At 53.0% G+C, this 12,610-nt stretch overlaps 28 non-coding genes across 28 annotated transcripts; all 28 read right to left on the bottom strand.

Moving 5' to 3' along the window:
- Positions 1 to 391: 391 nt before the first annotated feature.
- TRNAT-AGU (transfer RNA threonine (anticodon AGU)) lies at positions 392 to 465 on the bottom strand. Its single transcript has one exon. It is a non-coding gene; the product is annotated as a tRNA-Thr (tRNA).
- A 162-nt stretch (positions 466 to 627) lies between these two features.
- On the bottom strand, positions 628 to 701 carry TRNAT-AGU (transfer RNA threonine (anticodon AGU)). Its single transcript has one exon. It is a non-coding gene; the product is annotated as a tRNA-Thr (tRNA).
- A 338-nt stretch (positions 702 to 1,039) lies between these two features.
- Positions 1,040 to 1,121, bottom strand: TRNAS-GCU (transfer RNA serine (anticodon GCU)). The gene has a single exon. It is a non-coding gene; the product is annotated as a tRNA-Ser (tRNA).
- A 535-nt stretch (positions 1,122 to 1,656) lies between these two features.
- TRNAT-AGU (transfer RNA threonine (anticodon AGU)) lies at positions 1,657 to 1,730 on the bottom strand. The gene has a single exon. It is a non-coding gene; the product is annotated as a tRNA-Thr (tRNA).
- A 162-nt stretch (positions 1,731 to 1,892) lies between these two features.
- TRNAT-AGU (transfer RNA threonine (anticodon AGU)) lies at positions 1,893 to 1,966 on the bottom strand. The gene has a single exon. It is a non-coding gene; the product is annotated as a tRNA-Thr (tRNA).
- A 348-nt stretch (positions 1,967 to 2,314) lies between these two features.
- On the bottom strand, positions 2,315 to 2,396 carry TRNAS-GCU (transfer RNA serine (anticodon GCU)). Its single transcript has one exon. It is a non-coding gene; the product is annotated as a tRNA-Ser (tRNA).
- A 535-nt stretch (positions 2,397 to 2,931) lies between these two features.
- On the bottom strand, positions 2,932 to 3,005 carry TRNAT-AGU (transfer RNA threonine (anticodon AGU)). The gene has a single exon. It is a non-coding gene; the product is annotated as a tRNA-Thr (tRNA).
- A 162-nt stretch (positions 3,006 to 3,167) lies between these two features.
- TRNAT-AGU (transfer RNA threonine (anticodon AGU)) lies at positions 3,168 to 3,241 on the bottom strand. The gene has a single exon. It is a non-coding gene; the product is annotated as a tRNA-Thr (tRNA).
- A 351-nt stretch (positions 3,242 to 3,592) lies between these two features.
- On the bottom strand, positions 3,593 to 3,674 carry TRNAS-GCU (transfer RNA serine (anticodon GCU)). The gene has a single exon. It is a non-coding gene; the product is annotated as a tRNA-Ser (tRNA).
- A 535-nt stretch (positions 3,675 to 4,209) lies between these two features.
- On the bottom strand, positions 4,210 to 4,283 carry TRNAT-AGU (transfer RNA threonine (anticodon AGU)). The gene has a single exon. It is a non-coding gene; the product is annotated as a tRNA-Thr (tRNA).
- Positions 4,284 to 4,445: 162 nt separating this feature from the next.
- Positions 4,446 to 4,519, bottom strand: TRNAT-AGU (transfer RNA threonine (anticodon AGU)). The gene has a single exon. It is a non-coding gene; the product is annotated as a tRNA-Thr (tRNA).
- Positions 4,520 to 4,864: 345 nt separating this feature from the next.
- On the bottom strand, positions 4,865 to 4,946 carry TRNAS-GCU (transfer RNA serine (anticodon GCU)). Its single transcript has one exon. It is a non-coding gene; the product is annotated as a tRNA-Ser (tRNA).
- Positions 4,947 to 5,481: 535 nt separating this feature from the next.
- Positions 5,482 to 5,555, bottom strand: TRNAT-AGU (transfer RNA threonine (anticodon AGU)). Its single transcript has one exon. It is a non-coding gene; the product is annotated as a tRNA-Thr (tRNA).
- A 162-nt stretch (positions 5,556 to 5,717) lies between these two features.
- Positions 5,718 to 5,791, bottom strand: TRNAT-AGU (transfer RNA threonine (anticodon AGU)). The gene has a single exon. It is a non-coding gene; the product is annotated as a tRNA-Thr (tRNA).
- Positions 5,792 to 6,142: 351 nt separating this feature from the next.
- TRNAS-GCU (transfer RNA serine (anticodon GCU)) lies at positions 6,143 to 6,224 on the bottom strand. Its single transcript has one exon. It is a non-coding gene; the product is annotated as a tRNA-Ser (tRNA).
- Positions 6,225 to 6,758: 534 nt separating this feature from the next.
- TRNAT-AGU (transfer RNA threonine (anticodon AGU)) lies at positions 6,759 to 6,832 on the bottom strand. The gene has a single exon. It is a non-coding gene; the product is annotated as a tRNA-Thr (tRNA).
- Positions 6,833 to 6,994: 162 nt separating this feature from the next.
- TRNAT-AGU (transfer RNA threonine (anticodon AGU)) lies at positions 6,995 to 7,068 on the bottom strand. Its single transcript has one exon. It is a non-coding gene; the product is annotated as a tRNA-Thr (tRNA).
- A 347-nt stretch (positions 7,069 to 7,415) lies between these two features.
- TRNAS-GCU (transfer RNA serine (anticodon GCU)) lies at positions 7,416 to 7,497 on the bottom strand. The gene has a single exon. It is a non-coding gene; the product is annotated as a tRNA-Ser (tRNA).
- A 535-nt stretch (positions 7,498 to 8,032) lies between these two features.
- TRNAT-AGU (transfer RNA threonine (anticodon AGU)) lies at positions 8,033 to 8,106 on the bottom strand. Its single transcript has one exon. It is a non-coding gene; the product is annotated as a tRNA-Thr (tRNA).
- Positions 8,107 to 8,268: 162 nt separating this feature from the next.
- Positions 8,269 to 8,342, bottom strand: TRNAT-AGU (transfer RNA threonine (anticodon AGU)). The gene has a single exon. It is a non-coding gene; the product is annotated as a tRNA-Thr (tRNA).
- Positions 8,343 to 8,690: 348 nt separating this feature from the next.
- TRNAS-GCU (transfer RNA serine (anticodon GCU)) lies at positions 8,691 to 8,772 on the bottom strand. Its single transcript has one exon. It is a non-coding gene; the product is annotated as a tRNA-Ser (tRNA).
- A 535-nt stretch (positions 8,773 to 9,307) lies between these two features.
- On the bottom strand, positions 9,308 to 9,381 carry TRNAT-AGU (transfer RNA threonine (anticodon AGU)). Its single transcript has one exon. It is a non-coding gene; the product is annotated as a tRNA-Thr (tRNA).
- A 162-nt stretch (positions 9,382 to 9,543) lies between these two features.
- On the bottom strand, positions 9,544 to 9,617 carry TRNAT-AGU (transfer RNA threonine (anticodon AGU)). The gene has a single exon. It is a non-coding gene; the product is annotated as a tRNA-Thr (tRNA).
- A 348-nt stretch (positions 9,618 to 9,965) lies between these two features.
- Positions 9,966 to 10,047, bottom strand: TRNAS-GCU (transfer RNA serine (anticodon GCU)). The gene has a single exon. It is a non-coding gene; the product is annotated as a tRNA-Ser (tRNA).
- A 1,176-nt stretch (positions 10,048 to 11,223) lies between these two features.
- On the bottom strand, positions 11,224 to 11,305 carry TRNAS-GCU (transfer RNA serine (anticodon GCU)). The gene has a single exon. It is a non-coding gene; the product is annotated as a tRNA-Ser (tRNA).
- Positions 11,306 to 11,840: 535 nt separating this feature from the next.
- Positions 11,841 to 11,914, bottom strand: TRNAT-AGU (transfer RNA threonine (anticodon AGU)). Its single transcript has one exon. It is a non-coding gene; the product is annotated as a tRNA-Thr (tRNA).
- A 162-nt stretch (positions 11,915 to 12,076) lies between these two features.
- On the bottom strand, positions 12,077 to 12,150 carry TRNAT-AGU (transfer RNA threonine (anticodon AGU)). The gene has a single exon. It is a non-coding gene; the product is annotated as a tRNA-Thr (tRNA).
- Positions 12,151 to 12,488: 338 nt separating this feature from the next.
- TRNAS-GCU (transfer RNA serine (anticodon GCU)) lies at positions 12,489 to 12,570 on the bottom strand. The gene has a single exon. It is a non-coding gene; the product is annotated as a tRNA-Ser (tRNA).
- Between the last annotated feature and the right edge of the window lie 40 nt (positions 12,571 to 12,610).

Raw genomic sequence — 12,610 nt, 5'->3', positions numbered from 1 at the left:
CTTCCTTCTGAGAGGCACCACCTTCGGTGACCCCCTTGGTGATTGACGTAGGCCATAGCCATGGCATTGTCCAACTGGATTCCCATCTGAGGTTCTCACAGAAGAAGAGGTATGCAACATTGAAGGGAGGCCTGAATTGTCCTGTGCTCCAGAATGTTGATGGGAAGGCGGGCTCCCTCCAAAGAATAAGTCCCCTGCATTCAAAAGGGCACCCAGGACTGATCTTTAGCCTGATAGGCTGATATGTACAGTGGGAATTTTTCAAGTCGTTGGAGGCAGGGTCTTGCCTGGGTCCAGCGCTGGGTCGGTGGGCTACCACGCTTGGGAGACTGAGGGGTGACATTCAGCTTGCGCAATACTGAAAATGTTAGAAATGGATGGACTCCACGGCAGGCACTGCTGAGATTTGAACTCAGGATCTCCTGTTTACTAGACAGGCGCTTTCACCAACTAAGCCACAGCGCCCCACTTGGGGGATAGCTCTTTGTGAGAATTTTTCAAATCTTTGGAGGCAAGGTCTTCCCTCAAGCTAGCACTGGGTTGGAAACCTACCACGCTTGGGAGACTCAAGGCTGCCATTAAGCTTGCGCAAAACTGAAAACGTTATAAATGGAAAGACTCCACGGCAGGCACTGCTGAGATTTGAACTCAGGATCTCCTGTTTACTAGACAGGCGCTTTCACCAACTAAGCCACAGCGCCTCACGTGGTGCACATCCTTTGCAACCCAGTCAAGTGCAGAGTGGGTGCAGGGGGCAGTGCAGGGCGTAACAGGAATGCGGGGGCTGGAGCTGGGGGGTATTGGGGGCGGCTCGCACAGAAGTTAAAGCTGTGGACAGAGGGGAGTACAAAAGTGGGACAGGGTGGGTCTGACTGAGTGCAGAGGGGAGAGCTGTGGATTGGGCCGAGGAGGGGGCATGGAAGGGAGGTAGAATGTCTAGGTCCAGGTTGACAGTGCCTTTTTTTCTATGTGTACAAGACCTTTGTGCCATGAAATGCTTTACGTTAAGCACGTTTACATTGATTACGAACTAAACTACCGACGAGGATGGGATTCGAACCCATGCGTGCAGAGCACAATGGATTAGCAGTCCATCGCCTTAACCACTCGGCCACCTCGTCATGTGTAACCTAGAACCTTGGGCCGTTTCTTGTCTGTGGCTTTTGAGAAGGGCTTAGCCAGATTGCGGCAATCTGGGAGGGCGCACGGAGAGTCAGCCAGGAGACTGAGTATGTCTGAGCACCACGTCCTCCTGGGGCAATATGCTTCCTTCTGAGAGGCACCACCTTCGGTGACCCCCTTGGTGATTGACGTAGGCCATAGCCATGGCATTGTCCAACTGGATTCCCATCTGAGGTTCTCACAGAAGAAGAGGTATGCAACATTGAAGGGAGGCCTGAATTGTCCTGTGCTCCAGAATGTTGATGGGAAGGCGGGCTCCCTCCAAAGAATAAGTCCCCTGCATTCAAAAGGGCACCCAGGACTGATCTTTAGCCTGATAGGCTGATATGTACAGTGGGAATTTTTCAAGTCGTTGGAGGCAGGGTCTTGCCTGGGTCCAGCGCTGGGTCGGTGGGCTACCACGCTTGGGAGACTGAGGGGTGACATTCAGCTTGCGCAATACTGAAAATGTTAGAAATGGATGGACTCCACGGCAGGCACTGCTGAGATTTGAACTCAGGATCTCCTGTTTACTAGACAGGCGCTTTCACCAACTAAGCCACAGCGCCCCACTTGGGGGATAGCTCTTTGTGAGAATTTTTCAAATCTTTGGAGGCAAGGTCTTCCCTCAAGCTAGCACTGGGTTGGAAACCTACCACGCTTGGGAGACTCAAGGCTGCCATTAAGCTTGCGCAAAACTGAAAACGTTATAAATGGAAAGACTCCACGGCAGGCACTGCTGAGATTTGAACTCAGGATCTCCTGTTTACTAGACAGGCGCTTTCACCAACTAAGCCACAGCGCCTCACGTGGTGCACATCCTTTGCAACCCAGTCAAGTGCAGAGTGGGTGCAGGGGGCAGTGCAGGGCGTAACAGGAATGCGGGGGCTGGAGCTGGGGGGTATTGGGGGGGGGGGCGGGCGGCTCGCACAGAAGTTAAAGCTGTGGACAGAGGGGAGTACAAAAGTGGGACAGGGTGGGTCTGACTGAGTGCAGAGGGGAGAGCTGTGGATTGGGCCGAGGAGGGGGCATGGAAGGGAGGTAGAATGTCTAGGTCCAGGTTGACAGTGCCTTTTTTTCTATGTGTACAAGACCTTTGTGCCATGAAATGCTTTACGTTAAGCACGTTTACATTGATTACGAACTAAACTACCGACGAGGATGGGATTCGAACCCATGCGTGCAGAGCACAATGGATTAGCAGTCCATCGCCTTAACCACTCGGCCACCTCGTCATGTGTAACCTAGAACCTTGGGCCGTTTCTTGTCTGTGGCTTTTGAGAAGGGCCTAGCCAGATTGCGGCAATCTGGGAGGGCGCACGGAGAGTCAGCCAGGAGACTGAGTATGTCTGAGCACCACGTCCTCCTGGGGCAATATGCTTCCTTCTGAGAGGCACCACCTTCGGTGACCCCCTTGGTGATTGACGTAGGCCATAGCCATGGCATTGTCCAACTGGATTCCCATCTGAGGTTCTCACAGAAGAAGAGGTATGCAACATTGAAGGGAGGCCTGAATTGTCCTGTGCTCCAGAATGTTGATGGGAAGGCGGGCTCCCTCCAAAGAATAAGTCCCCTGCATTCAAAAGGGCACCCAGGACTGATCTTTAGCCTGATAGGCTGATATGTACAGTGGGAATTTTTCAAGTCGTTGGAGGCAGGGTCTTGCCTGGGTCCAGCGCTGGGTCGGTGGGCTACCACGCTTGGGAGACTGAGGGGTGACATTCAGCTTGCGCAATACTGAAAATGTTAGAAATGGATGGACTCCACGGCAGGCACTGCTGAGATTTGAACTCAGGATCTCCTGTTTACTAGACAGGCGCTTTCACCAACTAAGCCACAGCGCCCCACTTGGGGGATAGCTCTTTGTGAGAATTTTTCAAATCTTTGGAGGCAAGGTCTTCCCTCAAGCTAGCACTGGGTTGGAAACCTACCACGCTTGGGAGACTCAAGGCTGCCATTAAGCTTGCGCAAAACTGAAAACGTTATAAATGGAAAGACTCCACGGCAGGCACTGCTGAGATTTGAACTCAGGATCTCCTGTTTACTAGACAGGCGCTTTCACCAACTAAGCCACAGCGCCTCACGTGGTGCACATCCTTTGCAACCCAGTCAAGTGCAGAGTGGGTGCAGGGGGCAGTGCAGGGCGTAACAGGAATGCGGGGGCTGGAGCTGGGGGGTATTGGGGGGGGGGGGGGCGGGCGGCTCGCACAGAAGTTAAAGCTGTGGACAGAGGGGAGTACAAAAGTGGGACAGGGTGGGTCTGACTGAGTGCAGAGGGGAGAGCTGTGGATTGGGCCGAGGAGGGGGCATGGAAGGGAGGTAGAATGTCTAGGTCCAGGTTGACAGTGCCTTTTTTTCTATGTGTACAAGACCTTTGTGCCATGAAATGCTTTACGTTAAGCACGTTTACATTGATTACGAACTAAACTACCGACGAGGATGGGATTCGAACCCATGCGTGCAGAGCACAATGGATTAGCAGTCCATCGCCTTAACCACTCGGCCACCTCGTCATGTGTAACCTAGAACCTTGGGCCGTTTCTTGTCTGTGGCTTTTGAGAAGGGCTTAGCCAGATTGCGGCAATCTGGGAGGGCGCACGGAGAGTCAGCCAGGAGACTGAGTATGTCTGAGCACCACGTCCTCCTGGGGCAATATGCTTCCTTCTGAGAGGCACCACCTTCGGTGACCCCCTTGGTGATTGACGTAGGCCATAGCCATGGCATTGTCCAACTGGATTCCCATCTGAGGTTCTCACAGAAGAAGAGGTATGCAACATTGAAGGGAGGCCTGAATTGTCCTGTGCTCCAGAATGTTGATGGGAAGGCGGGCTCCCTCCAAAGAATAAGTCCCCTGCATTCAAAAGGGCACCCAGGACTGATCTTTAGCCTGATAGGCTGATATGTACAGTGGGAATTTTTCAAGTCGTTGGAGGCAGGGTCTTGCCTGGGTCCAGCGCTGGGTCGGTGGGCTACCACGCTTGGGAGACTGAGGGGTGACATTCAGCTTGCGCAATACTGAAAATGTTAGAAATGGATGGACTCCACGGCAGGCACTGCTGAGATTTGAACTCAGGATCTCCTGTTTACTAGACAGGCGCTTTCACCAACTAAGCCACAGCGCCCCACTTGGGGGATAGCTCTTTGTGAGAATTTTTCAAATCTTTGGAGGCAAGGTCTTCCCTCAAGCTAGCACTGGGTTGGAAACCTACCACGCTTGGGAGACTCAAGGCTGCCATTAAGCTTGCGCAAAACTGAAAACGTTATAAATGGAAAGACTCCACGGCAGGCACTGCTGAGATTTGAACTCAGGATCTCCTGTTTACTAGACAGGCGCTTTCACCAACTAAGCCACAGCGCCTCACGTGGTGCACATCCTTTGCAACCCAGTCAAGTGCAGAGTGGGTGCAGGGGGCAGTGCAGGGCGTAACAGGAATGCGGGGGCTGGAGCTGGGGGGTATTGGGGGGGGGGGGCGGCTCGCACAGAAGTTAAAGCTGTGGACAGAGGGGAGTACAAAAGTGGGACAGGGTGGGTCTGACTGAGTGCAGAGGGGAGAGCTGTGGATTGGGCCGAGGAGGGGGCATGGAAGGGAGGTAGAATGTCTAGGTCCAGGTTGACAGTGCCTTTTTTTCTATGTGTACAAGACCTTTGTGCCATGAAATGCTTTACGTTAAGCACGTTTACATTGATTACGAACTAAACTACCGACGAGGATGGGATTCGAACCCATGCGTGCAGAGCACAATGGATTAGCAGTCCATCGCCTTAACCACTCGGCCACCTCGTCATGTGTAACCTAGAACCTTGGGCCGTTTCTTGTCTGTGGCTTTTGAGAAGGGCTTAGCCAGATTGCGGCAATCTGGGAGGGCGCACGGAGAGTCAGCCAGGAGACTGAGTATGTCTGAGCACCACGTCCTCCTGGGGCAATATGCTTCCTTCTGAGAGGCACCACCTTCGGTGACCCCCTTGGTGATTGACGTAGGCCATAGCCATGGCATTGTCCAACTGGATTCCCATCTGAGGTTCTCACAGAAGAAGAGGTATGCAACATTGAAGGGAGGCCTGAATTGTCCTGTGCTCCAGAATGTTGATGGGAAGGCGGGCTCCCTCCAAAGAATAAGTCCCCTGCATTCAAAAGGGCACCCAGGACTGATCTTTAGCCTGATAGGCTGATATGTACAGTGGGAATTTTTCAATTCGTTGGAGGCAGGGTCTTGCCTGGGTCCAGCGCTGGGTCGGTGGGCTACCACGCTTGGGAGACTGAGGGGTGACATTCAGCTTGCGCAATACTGAAAATGTTAGAAATGGATGGACTCCACGGCAGGCACTGCTGAGATTTGAACTCAGGATCTCCTGTTTACTAGACAGGCGCTTTCACCAACTAAGCCACAGCGCCCCACTTGGGGGATAGCTCTTTGTGAGAATTTTTCAAATCTTTGGAGGCAAGGTCTTCCCTCAAGCTAGCACTGGGTTGGAAACCTACCACGCTTGGGAGACTCAAGGCTGCCATTAAGCTTGCGCAAAACTGAAAACGTTATAAATGGAAAGACTCCACGGCAGGCACTGCTGAGATTTGAACTCAGGATCTCCTGTTTACTAGACAGGCGCTTTCACCAACTAAGCCACAGCGCCTCACGTGGTGCACATCCTTTGCAACCCAGTCAAGTGCAGAGTGGGTGCAGGGGGCAGTGCAGGGCGTAACAGGAATGCGGGGGCTGGAGCTGGGGGGTATTGGGGGGGGGGGGGGGGGGCGGCTCGCACAGAAGTTAAAGCTGTGGACAGAGGGGAGTACAAAAGTGGGACAGGGTGGGTCTGACTGAGTGCAGAGGGGAGAGCTGTGGATTGGGCCGAGGAGGGGGCATGGAAGGGAGGTAGAATGTCTAGGTCCAGGTTGACAGTGCCTTTTTTTCTATGTGTACAAGACCTTTGTGCCATGAAATGCTTTACGTTAAGCACGTTTACATTGATTACGAACTAAACTACCGACGAGGATGGGATTCGAACCCATGCGTGCAGAGCACAATGGATTAGCAGTCCATCGCCTTAACCACTCGGCCACCTCGTCATGTGTAACCTAGAACCTTGGGCCGTTTCTTGTCTGTGGCTTTTGAGAAGGGCTTAGCCAGATTGCGGCAATCTGGGAGGGCGCACGGAGAGTCAGCCAGGAGACTGAGTATGTCTGAGCACCACGTCCTCCTGGGGCAATATGCTTCCTTCTGAGAGGCACCACCTTCGGTGACCCCCTTGGTGATTGACGTAGGCCATAGCCATGGCATTGTCCAACTGGATTCCCATCTGAGGTTCTCACAGAAGAAGAGGTATGCAACATTGAAGGGAGGCCTGAATTGTCCTGTGCTCCAGAATGTTGATGGGAAGGCGGGCTCCTCCAAAGAATAAGTCCCCTGCATTCAAAAGGGCACCCAGGACTGATCTTTAGCCTGATAGGCTGATATGTACAGTGGGAATTTTTCAAGTCGTTGGAGGCAGGGTCTTGCCTGGGTCCAGCGCTGGGTCGGTGGGCTACCACGCTTGGGAGACTGAGGGGTGACATTCAGCTTGCGCAATACTGAAAATGTTAGAAATGGATGGACTCCACGGCAGGCACTGCTGAGATTTGAACTCAGGATCTCCTGTTTACTAGACAGGCGCTTTCACCAACTAAGCCACAGCGCCCCACTTGGGGGATAGCTCTTTGTGAGAATTTTTCAAATCTTTGGAGGCAAGGTCTTCCCTCAAGCTAGCACTGGGTTGGAAACCTACCACGCTTGGGAGACTCAAGGCTGCCATTAAGCTTGCGCAAAACTGAAAACGTTATAAATGGAAAGACTCCACGGCAGGCACTGCTGAGATTTGAACTCAGGATCTCCTGTTTACTAGACAGGCGCTTTCACCAACTAAGCCACAGCGCCTCACGTGGTGCACATCCTTTGCAACCCAGTCAAGTGCAGAGTGGGTGCAGGGGGCAGTGCAGGGCGTAACAGGAATGCGGGGGCTGGAGCTGGGGGGTATTGGGGGGGGGGGGGGCGGCTCGCACAGAAGTTAAAGCTGTGGACAGAGGGGAGTACAAAAGTGGGACAGGGTGGGTCTGACTGAGTGCAGAGGGGAGAGCTGTGGATTGGGCCGAGGAGGGGGCATGGAAGGGAGGTAGAATGTCTAGGTCCAGGTTGACAGTGCCTTTTTTTCTATGTGTACAAGACCTTTGTGCCATGAAATGCTTTACGTTAAGCACGTTTACATTGATTACGAACTAAACTACCGACGAGGATGGGATTCGAACCCATGCGTGCAGAGCACAATGGATTAGCAGTCCATCGCCTTAACCACTCGGCCACCTCGTCATGTGTAACCTAGAACCTTGGGCCGTTTCTTGTCTGTGGCTTTTGAGAAGGGCTTAGCCAGATTGCGGCAATCTGGGAGGGCGCACGGAGAGTCAGCCAGGAGACTGAGTATGTCTGAGCACCACGTCCTCCTGGGGCAATATGCTTCCTTCTGAGAGGCACCACCTTCGGTGACCCCCTTGGTGATTGACGTAGGCCATAGCCATGGCATTGTCCAACTGGATTCCCATCTGAGGTTCTCACAGAAGAAGAGGTATGCAACATTGAAGGGAGGCCTGAATTGTCCTGTGCTCCAGAATGTTGATGGGAAGGCGGGCTCCCTCCAAAGAATAAGTCCCCTGCATTCAAAAGGGCACCCAGGACTGATCTTTAGCCTGATAGGCTGATATGTACAGTGGGAATTTTTCAAGTCGTTGGAGGCAGGGTCTTGCCTGGGTCCAGCGCTGGGTCGGTGGGCTACCACGCTTGGGAGACTGAGGGGTGACATTCAGCTTGCGCAATACTGAAAATGTTAGAAATGGATGGACTCCACGGCAGGCACTGCTGAGATTTGAACTCAGGATCTCCTGTTTACTAGACAGGCGCTTTCACCAACTAAGCCACAGCGCCCCACTTGGGGGATAGCTCTTTGTGAGAATTTTTCAAATCTTTGGAGGCAAGGTCTTCCCTCAAGCTAGCACTGGGTTGGAAACCTACCACGCTTGGGAGACTCAAGGCTGCCATTAAGCTTGCGCAAAACTGAAAACGTTATAAATGGAAAGACTCCACGGCAGGCACTGCTGAGATTTGAACTCAGGATCTCCTGTTTACTAGACAGGCGCTTTCACCAACTAAGCCACAGCGCCTCACGTGGTGCACATCCTTTGCAACCCAGTCAAGTGCAGAGTGGGTGCAGGGGGCAGTGCAGGGCGTAACAGGAATGCGGGGGCTGGAGCTGGGGGGTATTGGGGGGGGGGGGGGGCGGCTCGCACAGAAGTTAAAGCTGTGGACAGAGGGGAGTACAAAAGTGGGACAGGGTGGGTCTGACTGAGTGCAGAGGGGAGAGCTGTGGATTGGGCCGAGGAGGGGGCATGGAAGGGAGGTAGAATGTCTAGGTCCAGGTTGACAGTGCCTTTTTTTCTATGTGTACAAGACCTTTGTGCCATGAAATGCTTTACGTTAAGCACGTTTACATTGATTACGAACTAAACTACCGACGAGGATGGGATTCGAACCCATGCGTGCAGAGCACAATGGATTAGCAGTCCATCGCCTTAACCACTCGGCCACCTCGTCATGTGTAACCTAGAACCTTGGGCCGTTTCTTGTCTGTGGCTTTTGAGAAGGGCTTAGCCAGATTGCGGCAATCTGGGAGGGCGCACGGAGAGTCAGCCAGGAGACTGAGTATGTCTGAGCACCACGTCCTCCTGGGGCAATATGCTTCCTTCTGAGAGGCACCACCTTCGGTGACCCCCTTGGTGATTGACGTAGGCCATAGCCATGGCATTGTCCAACTGGATTCCCATCTGAGGTTCTCACAGAAGAAGAGGTATGCAACATTGAAGGGAGGCCTGAATTGTCCTGTGCTCCAGAATGTTGATGGGAAGGCGGGCTCCCTCCAAAGAATAAGTCCCCTGCATTCAAAAGGGCACCCAGGACTGATCTTTAGCCTGATAGGCTGATATGTACAGTGGGAATTTTTCAAGTCGTTGGAGGCAGGGTCTTGCCTGGGTCCAGCGCTGGGTCGGTGGGCTACCACGCTTGGGAGACTGAGGGGTGACATTCAGCTTGCGCAATACTGAAAATGTTAGAAATGGATGGACTCCACGGCAGGCACTGCTGAGATTTGAACTCAGGATCTCCTGTTTACTAGACAGGCGCTTTCACCAACTAAGCCACAGCGCCCCACTTGGGGGATAGCTCTTTGTGAGAATTTTTCAAATCTTTGGAGGCAAGGTCTTCCCTCAAGCTAGCACTGGGTTGGAAACCTACCACGCTTGGGAGACTCAAGGCTGCCATTAAGCTTGCGCAAAACTGAAAACGTTATAAATGGAAAGACTCCACGGCAGGCACTGCTGAGATTTGAACTCAGGATCTCCTGTTTACTAGACAGGCGCTTTCACCAACTAAGCCACAGCGCCTCACGTGGTGCACATCCTTTGCAACCCAGTCAAGTGCAGAGTGGGTGCAGGGGGCAGTGCAGGGCGTAACAGGAATGCGGGGGCTGGAGCTGGGGGGTATTGGGGGGGGGGGGGGGCGGCTCGCACAGAAGTTAAAGCTGTGGACAGAGGGGAGTACAAAAGTGGGACAGGGTGGGTCTGACTGAGTGCAGAGGGGAGAGCTGTGGATTGGGCCGAGGAGGGGGCATGGAAGGGAGGTAGAATGTCTAGTCCAGGTTGACAGTGCCTTTTTTTTCTATGTGTACAAGACCTTTGTGCCATGAAATGCTTTACGTTAAGCACGTTTACATTGATTACGAACTAAACTACCGACGAGGATGGGATTCGAACCCATGCGTGCAGAGCACAATGGATTAGCAGTCCATCGCCTTAACCACTCGGCCACCTCGTCATGTGTAACCTAGAACCTTGGGCCGTTTCTTGTCTGTGGCTTTTGAGAAGGGCTTAGCCAGATTGCGGCAATCTGGGAGGGCGCACGGAGAGTCAGCCAGGAGACTGAGTATGTCTGAGCACCACGTCCTCCTGGGGCAATATGCTTCCTTCTGAGAGGCACCACCTTCGGTGACCCCCTTGGTGATTGACGTAGGCCATAGCCATGGCATTGTCCAACTGGATTCCCATCTGAGGTTCTCACAGAAGAAGAGGTATGCAACATTGAAGGGAGGCCTGAATTGTCCTGTGCTCCAGAATGTTGATGGGAAGGCGGGCTCCCTCCAAAGAATAAGTCCCCTGCATTCAAAAGGGCACCCAGGACTGATCTTTAGCCTGATAGGCTGATATGTACAGTGGGAATTTTTCAAGTCGTTGGAGGCAGGGTCTTGCCTGGGTCCAGCGCTGGGTCGGTGGGCTACCACGCTTGGGAGACTGAGGGGTGACATTCAGCTTGCGCAATACTGAAAATGTTAGAAATGGATGGACTCCACGGCAGGCAATGCTGAGATTTGAACTCAGGATCTCCTGTTTACTAGACAGGCGCTTTCACCAACTAAGCCACAGCGCCCCACTTGGGGGATAGCTCTTTGTGAGAATTTTTCAAATCTTTGGAGGCAAGGTCTTCCCTCAAGCTAGCACTGGGTTGGAAACCTACCACGCTTGGGAGACTCAAGGCTGCCATTAAGCTTGCGCAAAACTGAAAACGTTATAAATGGAAAGACTCCACGGCAGGCACTGCTGAGATTTGAACTCAGGATCTCCTGTCTACTAGACAGGCGCTTTCACCAACTAAGCCACAGCGCCTCACGTGGTGCACATCCTTTGCAACCCAGTCAAGTGCAGAGTGGGTGCAGGGGGCAGTGCAGGGCGTAACAGGAATGTGGGGGCTGGAGCTGGGGGGGGCGGCTCGCACAGAAGTTAAAGCTGTGGACAGAGGGGAGTACAAAAGTGGGACAGGGTGGGTCTGACTGAGTGCAGAGGGGAGAGCTGTGGATTGGGCCGAGGAGGGGGCATGGAAGGGAGGTAGAATGTCTAGGTCCAGGTTGACAGTGCCTTTTTTTCTATGTGTACAAGACCTTTGTGCCATGAAATGCTTTACGTTAAGCACGTTTACATTGATTACGAACTAAACTACCGACGAGGATGGGATTCGAACCCATGCGTGCAGAGCACAATGGATTAGCAGTCCATCGCCTTAACCACTCGGCCACCTCGTCATGTGTAACCTAGAACCTTGGGCCGTTTCTTGTCTGTGGCTTTTGAGAAGGGCTTAGCCAGATTGCGGCAATCTGGGAGGGCGCACGGAGAGTCAGCCAGGAGACTGAGTATGTCTGAGCACCACGTCCTCCTGGGGCAATATGCTTCCTTCTGAGAGGCACCACCTTCGGTGACCCCCTTGGTGATTGACGTAGGCCATAGCCATGGCATTGTCCAACTGGATTCCCATCTGAGGTTCTCACAGAAGAAGAGGTATGCAACATTGAAGGGAGGCCTGAATTGTCCTGTGCTCCAGAATGTTGATGGGAAGGCGGGCTCCCTCCAAAGAATAAGTCCCCTGCATTCAAAAGGGCACCCAGGACTGATCTTTAGCCTGATAGGCTGATATGTACAGTGGGAATTTTTCAAGTCGTTGGAGGCAGGGTCTTGCCTGGGTCCAGCGCTGGGTCGGTGGGCTACCACGCTTGGGAGACTGAGGGGTGACATTCAGCTTGCGCAATACTGAAAATGTTAGAAATGGATGGACTCCACGGCAGGCACTGCTGAGATTTGAACTCAGGATCTCCTGTTTACTAGACAGGCGCTTTCACCAACTAAGCCACAGCGCCCCACTTGGGGGATAGCTCTTTGTGAGAATTTTTCAAATCTTTGGAGGCAAGGTCTTCCCTCAAGCTAGCACTGGGTTGGAAACCTACCACGCTTGGGAGACTCAAGGCTGCCATTAAGCTTGCGCAAAACTGAAAACGTTATAAATGGAAAGACTCCACGGCAGGCACTGCTGAGATTTGAACTCAGGATCTCCTGTTTACTAGACAGGCGCTTTCACCAACTAAGCCACAGCGCCTCACGTGGTGCACATCCTTTGCAACCCAGTCAAGTGCAGAGTGGGTGCAGGGGGCAGTGCAGGGCGTAACAGGAATGTGGGGGCTGGAGCTGGGGGGTATTGGGGGGGGGGGGGCGGCTCGCACAGAAGTTAAAGCTGTGGACAGAGGGGAGTACAAAAGTGGGGACAGGGTGGGTCTGACTGAGTGCAGAGGGGAGAGCTGTGGATTGGGCCGAGGAGGGGGCATGGAAGGGAGGTAGAATGTCTAGGTCCAGGTTGACAGTGCCTTTTTTTCTATGTGTACAAGACCTTTGTGCCATGAAATGCTTTACGTTAAGCACGTTTACGAACTAAACTACCGACGAGGATGGGATTCGAACCCATGCGTGCAGAGCACAATGGATTAGCAGTCCATCGCCTTAACCACTCGGCCACCTCGTCATGTGTAACCTAGAACCTTGGGCCGTTTCTTGTCTGTGGC

The sequence above is a fragment of the Lithobates pipiens genome, unplaced genomic scaffold (genome assembly GCF_037356315.1).
Source record: "Lithobates pipiens isolate NorthernLeopardFrog02 unplaced genomic scaffold, aLitPip1_a1.2 Scaffold_8, whole genome shotgun sequence".
NCBI lineage: Eukaryota > Metazoa > Chordata > Amphibia > Anura > Ranidae > Lithobates > Lithobates pipiens.
Note: the sequence above shows the minus strand (reverse complement) of the source record. Positions and strands in the feature narration are given on the sequence as shown.